The sequence below is a fragment of the Phascolarctos cinereus genome, unplaced genomic scaffold, assembly GCF_003287225.1.
Source record: "Phascolarctos cinereus isolate Bilbo 61053 unplaced genomic scaffold, phaCin_HiC Scaffold_3;HRSCAF=262, whole genome shotgun sequence".
Taxonomy (NCBI): Eukaryota; Metazoa; Chordata; class Mammalia; order Diprotodontia; family Phascolarctidae; genus Phascolarctos; species Phascolarctos cinereus.
This window is the reverse complement of record NW_027555736.1, coordinates 235,599,248-235,610,107: the sequence shown is the minus strand read 5'-3', so window position 1 is coordinate 235,610,107 and position 10,860 is coordinate 235,599,248.

Genomic DNA, 10,860 nt, shown 5'->3' with positions numbered 1-10,860 from the left:
TGGGTCTGCTAATACACAAAGCACATCCTAGTGTCCAGATCTGCTGGCATCCATACGTAGGTTATCGGAACATCTCCCAACTCTTTGGCATTATGCTTAACAAAATTTATAACATCTTCATTATTATACTGGGAGGTTTATTCCCAGAATCAGTAATCTCTTGTGAATATTAACATTTGCAAAAGCGATAGTATATTCTAAACATCTCTATCAAAGATTCATGATTTGATCCATCATGCTAATATTCAATCGATTCTTAAAAAAACCAAAAACCACCAAATGACCAAAGAATTTTGTCAGTTCAGAACAATTAGTAAACATTAAGATTAGTAAGTAGTGGGATGGTGGGATAGGTAAATGTAGTATAAGCTAATTTACAGAAAAGGTTGGGAAACCAGCAACCAGATTTTTTAAAAAAACAGTGTTTATCTTTCAAAGAAAAGAAAAGGTGGCTACACTGTATAATTTAAGTAATATCACATTTATTAAACTGATGAGGCCAAGCCATGAACCCAAATATCTCTCCAATTATTTGTCATTCTTTGCTTCTTTAAAGAGTGTTTTGTAATTTTATCTACATAGATTTTGAGATTCCCTTCTAAGTCATAGATCACATTTTTTGAAGTACGTTGCACTTATAACCTACTTTCCATACATTGTGTATTTCATTTGATCCATCATACAGGCAGCCAGATGGCACAGTGAATAAAGCCAAGAACCTGGAGACAGGAAAGATTTCCATTCAAATCCTGCCTCAGGCACTTACTAGCTGTGGGACCTTGGGGCAGGGAGGGAATAACTTAAGCTCAGTTTCCTCATCTGTAAAATGGGTAAATAATAGCACCTACTCTCAAGGGTTGTTGTAAGGATAAAATGAGATAACATTATAGAGCACTTTGCAATTTTTTTTTTTTAGGCAATTGGGGTTAAGTGACTTGCCCAAGGTCACACAGCTAGTAAGTGTCCAGTGTTTGGTCTGAGACTGGATTTGAATTCAGGTCCTCCTGACTTCAGGGCCCATGCTCTATCCACTGCTCCACCTGGCTGCCCCCGCACTTTGCAATTCTTAAAGTTCCATATTAGTTCTAGCTAATAATAGCTTATTAGTGTTATTGTCACAAACCTGGGAAATAGCTCCTAAAGAAGTATTACTCCCAATTTATAAATAAGAGAACTCAGGATCAGAGATGTTTTTTATTTGCTTGGTTTACACAGCTGGCAAAGTGGTTAAACTGCAGTTCAGACCTGGGTCTCCTGATTCCTGGTCCCGTGCTCTTCCCACTACAACATCTTGTCTTTCAGATACATTAGACAGAAAGGTCACAAAGGCCGGAAGGGCAGGAGAAAATCAGTGACACATGTGAATGAATCTCATAACTAAGACTAGAAAAAAACAATTTAGTCTGAATGAGCTTGGAAACTGGAGTAGAGGAAGACACATTTGCAGAAGAGGTGGGGAGCAGGGATAGGAATATCTGAAATGTTTGGATAATTTGAGCCAAAAAAACTCTCCACTTTGATAGAACTATCCATATCACTGACAGGAAGCACAGCATAATCAATAGAGAGTTGACCTCAGGGCTAGGGAATCTGGGTTTAAGTATTGACACTAAACCTCTCAATGCTCTAGGCAACTTTTTTTTAAATTTTATTTTTTTAGTTAACCAGCATTTATTTTCTTTCCCTAAAGTCCCCACCAATGGGGGGGGGGGAGAGAACCATCATAACAATATGGATACTTAAGCAAAAGAAATTCCTGCATTGACTTTGTTCAAAGATATTGATGTCATTCAATACCTTGAGTTCCAGGCAACTTTCTAACATTGTAAATTGCAGTAGTATTTATATTAAGGAAAATTTAAGGAAATTACAGTTGTGGTTCAGTCATTTCCAGTTATGTCTGATTCTTTGTGACCCCATTTGGGGTTTTCTTGGCAAAGATACTGGAGAGGGTTGCCATTTCCTTCTCTAGCTCATTTTGCAAATGAGGAAACTGAGGCAAACAAGGTTCAGTGACTTGCCCAGGAATCCTATAACTAGGAAGTGTCTGAGGCCAGATTTGAGCTCAGGAAGAGAGTTTTCCTGACTCTAGGCCTGGCACTCCATCTTCTGTACCACCTCTCTGCCCTTAATGAAATCACAGGCTCCATCCCTATCCCTGTCAACAAGGCCAGTCCCTCATCTCCCATATCAATGTACTATTTTATTCTTTTGGGAGAAAGATTCCCATGATTTGGCTACTTCATATACCTCAATAAATATTTAATATGATGATTCGGTCTGTGTAATTTGTTGTGCTTCCTTTTTTATCACACTCCAGACCCTTTTCAGGCTTCATAAAGATATTGTGTATATGTCTAAATGTTTAGTGTCTTGGTACTAGACTTATACAATCAGATGATGTTAAATGGAGTTCAGTGTAATCAGAGAAGGCCCAGCCAGATTGGTTAGAAGATAGCTTGTGGAAAAAATAATGTATAATAAGGCCAGAAAAAAAAGGTTGGGGTCAGGTTGTAAGAGGCTTTAAATTACAAATAGTCATGTTCAGCACCAAACATTTGACATCTTTCACCTGACTGAAGTATAAGTTGGTAAGTCTTTTTATCATCTTATATGTCCTTGATTTTTTTTGTCATAAATTTACACAAACATTAACAAACATTAACTTTTTCAAAGAACAGAAAAAAAGATTGTACATGAAATTGTGAACCTCTTTTGCAAACAGCTTGTTACTTTAAAAAAACCTATATATTAAATTTAACACATCCTGTTTCTTGATGTATCTTCTAAACTTCGTTTTGTTCAGATCTATATGGGTTTTTTAATGTTTTATTGAGGCTCTATTCTTTCTTTTTTTCTTCTTTTAATCTTCACTATGACTTCTCACCCCCAATCTCTCCCAAATCTCTTCCCCTAAAAAAGATCTTCCCTTATAACAAATAAATATAGCCAAACAAAATGAATCTACACATTGTGCGTCTGAAAATTAACATTTCATTCTTCATCTTGAATCTGCTTTTTTTTTTACAAAGAGCATGATTTATCATCAGTCTTCTGAAGTCATGATTAATCATTGAACTGATCAGATATCAGAAATTTTTCAAAGACGTTTTCCTTCACATTATTTTGTTCCTTGTACTTTAGTCCTGGTTAACCTGGTTCTGCTTTCTTCACTTTGCATCACATGTCTTCCCATATTCCTCTGAAATAGCTCCTTTTGTCTTATCATCTTTTATTATTGTTTATTAATTTGTTTATCAATTCCACTGCAAAGTGAATGAGCCAAATTGTTAGAAGCTGAGAAAACTATATTTCCTGGGACCACCTGGAATTGTAGCAAATTTCTTTTGGTCAACAATAGTAGAGCCATAACTAGGTTAGGGCTTCCAGACCTTACACTGCAGCAACATAGAAACCACAAAATTTAATACATAATTAACAAGAATCATTCATTAAAGGAAGCCACCAGTTGCCTGGGCTTCATCTCTCTGGTGAACTGCTAGGTAAATTCCTCCAGACTAGCATTGCCCTGCTCCTCCTTCCAGAGGCAGAATTTGAACTCAAGTATTCCTGACTTCAAAAGTGTATTGCTGCCTCTCGAGTATATGTAGAACTTACACAGAATGAACAGGAAGTACTTTGGGTAGAAATGGAGATAATAGCTGGAGGATCAGGAAGAATTTCCTGTAAAAGATTGCATTTGAGCTGAATCTTGAAAGAAACCACAGATTCAAAAAGGCAGAGATGAGGTACAAGTTTATTCCAGGCAATCACAGGCACAGCTACTACAAACGCATGGAAACAGGAGACAGTGTTGTGTGTGCATAACAAGGAGGCCAATCTGTCTAATCCACAGAGTCTATGGTGGCAAGGAATGTGTAAGAAGTCTACAAAGACAGGAAAGGGCCAGGTTGTGAAGAGCTTTTAGAAAAGAATAATATAACCAGCATTTGGATTATTTGATCAACAAGATGAAATACTAAACATTTTCTCTGATCCTTACATCTTCCCAAAACTCTCCAAAATAAAATTTACGTGCCATAGGTAAAGCAACCTCAGTTATCCCCAGAAGCCAAGACACCAAGAACTCTAACAAAGTGACAAGATGAAGAATTAGCAGAGAAGATTTACATCTAACCTCTAATTTGCTCACTTAGCACCTCCTCCTCCAACAGGCCCCAACTCTGGCCAGAGCTGTGCAACAGAACCCACCCACTCACCTGCATTCAGGGATCCTCTGGGCAACTCCCTTGTTATCACTGAAGTGTCTGCCAAGCTTTAAATCACCTTCTAAGGCTATATGGTGACTCCTTTTTCATAAATGAATAGTTTGATGGTTTAAAGCATATGAGAAATAATTTTTATTTTGAAGAAAAACTGATAAAATTCAAGCATAAAGAAATGGTCCAGAGCATGGACCATTAGAACTGCTCCTTTTTGAAGACCATAGAATGGCAGAAACTACAAGGCAGTGGGGTCACTAAGCTTATTTTCATATAACTTTTTTAACACTTGAGAGGATAAAACTTAAAAAATGGAAAAAACCCCCAAATAATCATATCATATACTATGAGATGATTCAATAATAACTGTTGACTTCATGGGGGAAATTTTGTGAGTTTATATCTCATAATGAAAGGTAAGTTGTTGAGCACCAGGAGTTTCTAAATTAAGCCATTGGAAGTATTAGGTGAATCTTGAAAATCAAAGGAAAGATTAATAAAATTGAAAATATAAAAAAACCATTGAACTAAATAAAGAAATAAAACTAGGAGCTGGTTTTGTAAAAAACAAAAACAAACAAAACCAAAACCTAATAAAATAGGTAAACTATTGGTTAATTTGATTTTAAAAAAGAAAGAAAGAAACCAAATTACCAGTTTCAAAAATAAAAAGGATGAACGTATCACCAATGCAGATGAAATTAAAGTAATAATTAGAAGTTATTTTTTTACCAATTATATGCCAGTAAAACTACGATCTAAGTAAGATGGATAAATATTTACAAAAATATAAATTACCTAGATTAACAGGAAAAAAATGAATATATAAATAATCTTATCTTAGAAAAAGAAGTTGGGCAAGCCATAAATGAGCTTCTGAGGAAAAGATCCCCAGGACCAGATGAATTTACAAGTAAATTCTACCAAACATTTGAGGAACAATTAATCCTAATACTATAGATACTATTTGAAAAAAAAAAGTAAAGAAAGAGTCTTACCAAATTTCTTTTATGACACAAATATAATTTTGACACCTAAACCAGGGAGAGCAAAAACAGAAAGAAAATTATAGACTGATTTCCTCCAATTAATATCAATGCAAAAATTCTAAATAAAATACTAGCAATAAATCACAAATGAGATTGATACCAAAAATGCAGAGCTGGTTTAATATTAGGAAAAATATAAGCATAATTGACCATATCAAGGACAAAAACAACAAAAATCATTATTATACCAATAGATGTGGAAAAATCTTTTGACAAAAGACAACACCCATTCCTATTAAAAACACTGGAAAGCACAGGATGGATCCTTTCTTAAAATGATAGGTAGCATCTACATAAAACTAAAAACAAGCATTATCTATATCAGGGATAAACTAGAAGCCTTCCCAATAAATCGGGGTAAAACAAAGATGTCTGTCATCACCACTATTATCCTAAATTGTATTACAAATGCTAGCTACAGCAATAAGACAAGAAAAAGTAATTGAAGGAATAAAAACAGGTGATGAGGAAACAAAACTATCACTTTTTGCAGATATTTTGATGTTATACTTAGAGAACCCTAGAGAATCAACTAAGAAATTAGCTGAACCAATTAACAACTTCAGCAAAGTTGTAGGATATAAAATAAATCATAAAAATTTCTATATATTAGCAACAAAACACAGCAGGAAGAGATGGAAAGAGAAATTCCACTTAAAATAACCGCAGACAATATAAAATATTTGGGAGTCTACCTGCCCAGACAAATCCAAAGGACTATATGAACACAATTACTAAATACTTTCCACACAAATAAAGATAGTTCTAAACAACTAGAGAACTATTAATTACTCACAGATACGTCAAGCCAATATAAGAAAAATGACAATTCTACCTGTTAATTTACTTATTCAGGGGCAGTGAGGTGATGCAGTGGATAGAGCACTGGCCCTGGATTCAGGAGGACCTAAGTTCAAATCTGGCCTCAGACACATAACACTTACTAGCTGTGTGACCCTGGGCAAGTCACTTAACCCCACTGCCTTGCCAAATATATTTTAAAAAATTACTTATTCAGTGCCATACCAATTAAACTACCAAAGAATTATTCTATAGAGCTTGAAAAAATAGTAAAAAAAATTTATCTGGAAGAACAAGGGTCAAGGATATCAAGGGAATTAATGAAAAAAAAAAGTCAAGGAAGATAGCCTAGTACTACCAGATTCCAAACTCAATTACAAAGTGGTAATCATGAAAATAATATGGTATTGACTAAGAATCAGTGGATCAGTGGAATAGACTAGGTACACAATAAACAGTAGTAAATAACCATAGTAATCGAGTGTTTGATAAACCCAGAGATCCAAGCTTTTAAAGCAAGCGCTCACCGTTTGACAAAAATCACTAGGAAACCTGCAAAGTGGTGTGGCAGAAACTAAGCACAGACCAACTGTGCATCACACCATATACCAGAACAAGGTCAGAATGGATAAATGAGTTAGACAGGAAAGATGATGTCATAGGTAAATGAGAAGAACGTGGAAAAATTTATAAGAGTTTATGTCCAAACAAGAAATAAAGAGGATCACATGAGGTAAACTGGGTAATTTTGATTATATGAAATTTAAAAGGTTTTGCACAAACAAAACTAATCAGCCAAAATTAGAAAGAAAGCAAGAAACTGGTGAAAAAATTTTACAGCAAGTTTCTCTAATGAAGGCCTCATGTCTCAAATACATTGGGAACTGAGCCAAATTTACAAAAATAAGAGCCATTCCCTGCTTGATAAATGGTCAAAGGATATGAACAGAAAGTCATCAAAAAAAAAAAAAAGAAATCAAATCTATCAATAGTCACATAAAAAATGTTCAAAATACTACTGATTAGAGAAATACAAATTAAAACAAATGTGAGGTACCACTTCACACTGATCAGTTTGGCTAACATGACAGAAAAAGAAAATGACAAATGCTGGAGTGGAGGTAGAAAAATTCAGACACTAATGCTTTGTTGGTGGAATTGTGAACTGGTCCAACTATTCTGGAGAACAATTTGGAACTATGCCCAAAGGTCTATAAAACTGTGCATAGCCTTTGATCTAGCAATACTATTACGAGATCTATATCCCAAAGATATCAAAGAAAAGGGAAGGGGAACTATTTGTACAAAAATATTTATAATAGCTCTTTTTGTGGTGGCAAAGAATTAGAAATTGAGGGAATGTCTATCAATTGAGGAATGAATGGCTGAACAAGTTGTGATATATGACTGTGATGGAATATTATTGTGCTATAAGAAATAATGAGCAGGATGGTTTTAGAAAAACCTGGAAAGTCTTATATAAACTGATCCAAAATGAAGTGAGCAGGACCAGGAGAACATTGTACACAGTAACAACAATATCGTAATGATGGATCAACTGTGAAAGATTAAGCTACTCTGATCACAACAGTGATCCAAGACAATTCCAAAGGACCCATGATGAAAAGTGCTATCTACCTCCATTGAACAATGAGTGACATTTGAAGCATACATTTTCCACTTTATTTTTCCTGATTCTATTTGTGTATGTTTTATTTTGTAACATGGCTAATATGGAAAAATGTTTTTGCATGACTTCATATGCATAATTGATATATTGCTTGCCTTCTGAAGGGGTGGAGGAAGGATGGGAGGGAGATAATTTGGAACTCAAAATTTTAGAAAATAAATGTTAAAAAAATTTAATGTAATTGAGAGATATTTAATGAAATAAAAACATATTTAAAAAAAGAAAGTGTTGGGTGAAAATTGCAGAACCTGGCAAGTGAAGAAATGGCAGAAGAGTAAAAAGCTCAACTTTTGTTGTTCAGTCATTTAGTCATGTCTGATTCTTCATAACCCTATGAACCATAGCATGCCAGGTCTTTCTGTCCTCTACTACCACTAGAAGTCTATTCAAATTCATGTTTACTGTTTCCACAGAACTATCTATCCATTTCATCCTCTGCCATCCCCTTTTCCTTTTGCCTTCAATCTTTTCCAACATTAGGGTCTTTTTCAGTGAGCCCCACCCTCTCATTATGTGGGCAAAATATTTAAGTTTCAGCTTCAGTATTTGACCTTCCAGTGAACATCCTGAATTAATTTCTTTAAGTATTGACTGATTTGATCTCCTTGCTATCCAAAGGACTCTCAAAAGTCTTCTCTAGCACCACAATTCAAAAGTGTCAATTCTGAAGCACTCAGCTTTCCTTTTAGTCCAACTCTCACAGCCATACATTCCTACTGGGAAAACCATAGCTTTAACTATATGGTCCCATCGGCAAAGTGATGTCTCTGTTTTTTAATATGGTGTCAATATTTGCAATAACTTTCCTTTCAAGGAACAAGTATCTTTTAATTTCATGGCTGTAGTCACTATCCACAGTGATCTTTGAGTCCAAGAACATACAATCTAATACTGATTCCATTTCTTCTCCCTCTATTTGCCAGGAAGTGATGAGACCAGTTGCCAAGATCTTAGTTATTTCTATGTTAAGCTTCAAGCCAGCTTTTAAACTCTCCTCTTTCACTTTCATCAAGGGACTTCTTAATTCCTCTTCACTTTTGCCATTAGAACAGTATCATGTGCGTATCTGAGATTGTTGATATTTCTCCTGGCAACCTTAACTCTGGCTTAAATTCAGACTTAAATTGAAGAAAATAAGGAAAAACATCAGACTATATAGGTATGACCTAAACGATATCCCCCATGAATAGGAAGTGGAAGTGATTTAAAGGATTAGTGGAAATAGGAAAGTGGAATAGATTTAAAGGATTAGATTTGGTAAATAGAGTGCCCAAAGATCCAAGGATAGGTTCACAGGAGGCAGAAACAGAAAACATTCCAAAGAAAAAGATGAGCAAGAAAGCAAAATGACTGTCTAATGAGATTTTACAAATAGCTGAAGAAAGAAGAAAAGTGAAAGATAAAAAAGGGAAAAAGGGAAAGAAAAGCCTAACTGAATGCAGAATTCCAGAGACTAGCAAGGAGAGATAAGAAGATTTTCTTAAGTGAGCAACACAGAGAAATAGAAGAAAACAACAGAATGGGAAAAATAAGAAATCTCTTTAAAAAAATTAGAAATATCAAGGAAATGTTTCATGCAAAAATGAGCATGATAAAAGACAAAAGTGGTAGGGATTTAACAGAAGCAGAAGAGATTAAGAAGAGGTGGCAAGAATACACAAAAGAACAATCCAAGGAACAGCTTAACATCACTAATAACCAGAATGGAGCAGTCACTGGGCAAGTGTCAGATATCCTGAAGAATGAAGTCAAGTGGGCCTTATGAAGCATTGCTAACAATAAGACTAGCAGAGGTAATAGAATTCCAGCTGAGCTATTTAAAATCATAAAAGATGATGAAAAGTGCTATTCACCTCCAGAGACAGAACTGAACAATGAGTTCAGATTGAAGCATTTTTTTCACTTTCTTTATTTTTCCTGGTTTTATTTTTAAAGTGCTACACTCAATATGCCAGCAAATTTGGAAAACACAACAATGGCTAGTGGATTGGAAAAGATCAATTTTCATCCCAATCTTTAAAAAAGGGCAATGACAAGGAACATTCAAATTACTGAACAATTCTGTTCATTTCGCAAGTCAGCAAGATTATGCTTAAAATTTTGCAAGCCAGGCTTCAGCAATACGTAAACCAAGAATTAACAGAACAGCAAACTTGTTTTTGAAGAGGCAGAAGAACTAGAGACCAAATTGCCAACATTCACTGGATTATGGAGAGAGCAAGGGAGCTCTAGAAAAACATCCACTTCCATTTCGTTGACTACACTAAAGACTTTGACCATGGATCACAACAAAATCTGGCAAGTCCTCAAAGAAATGGGAGTACCAGATCATCTTAATTGTCTCTTGAGAAACCTGTATGAAGGCCAAGAAGCAACAGTTAGAACAAACATAGAACAACTTGTTGGTTTAAGATTGCAAAAAAGGAGTACAACAAATCCGTATATTGTTGTATTATTTATTTAACTTAATCGCAGAGTACATCATGTGGGAAAAAAATCATCTATCTTAGAGTTATGTGATGAAGGCACAGCTTGAGCCATTAACTAACATTAAGGGCTTCAGTAACTAGTTCTCATTGGCTGGAGAAAGATTAGAGCTCATTGGACAAGTACTTCAGTGTTAGCTATTGTCCTCTACCAATACCTAGACTCCGAGAGAGGTAAAGCCCCTCAGAAGTATATATTATTCTCTGCTTCCACTTTCTGGTTTGAAAAGAAAAAGTAAAAGCTTTACAGCTTCTTGTTAAAGAGTTCTATTTGCTATAAGTGGATTGGTCAATGAAGCACTCTGAAGAGTGAACAGTTGTCTCGGTTTGTCTGCCTTGTCCAGGGAGTTTATCTGAGTTGTTGTGTAAGCTGTTTGTTACAAGCTTATTGGACTATGCAGAATCCTGGTGAGTGAAGATCTGGTTTGGTTTGATTGTATTCCCCAGAGAGAGTAAGCCTCCTTGGTTATAACTCTTGCTTAGGGGGAATTTCTAGGTCATTTTAAAGTGTAACACTTCCTTAGCACCCTTTTAAGGATGACTGTGAGTTGAAAGAGCATGCAAATGCTTCATCAGTTCAAGAGTAGATGAGAGGCTGCCCTACCAGAGAG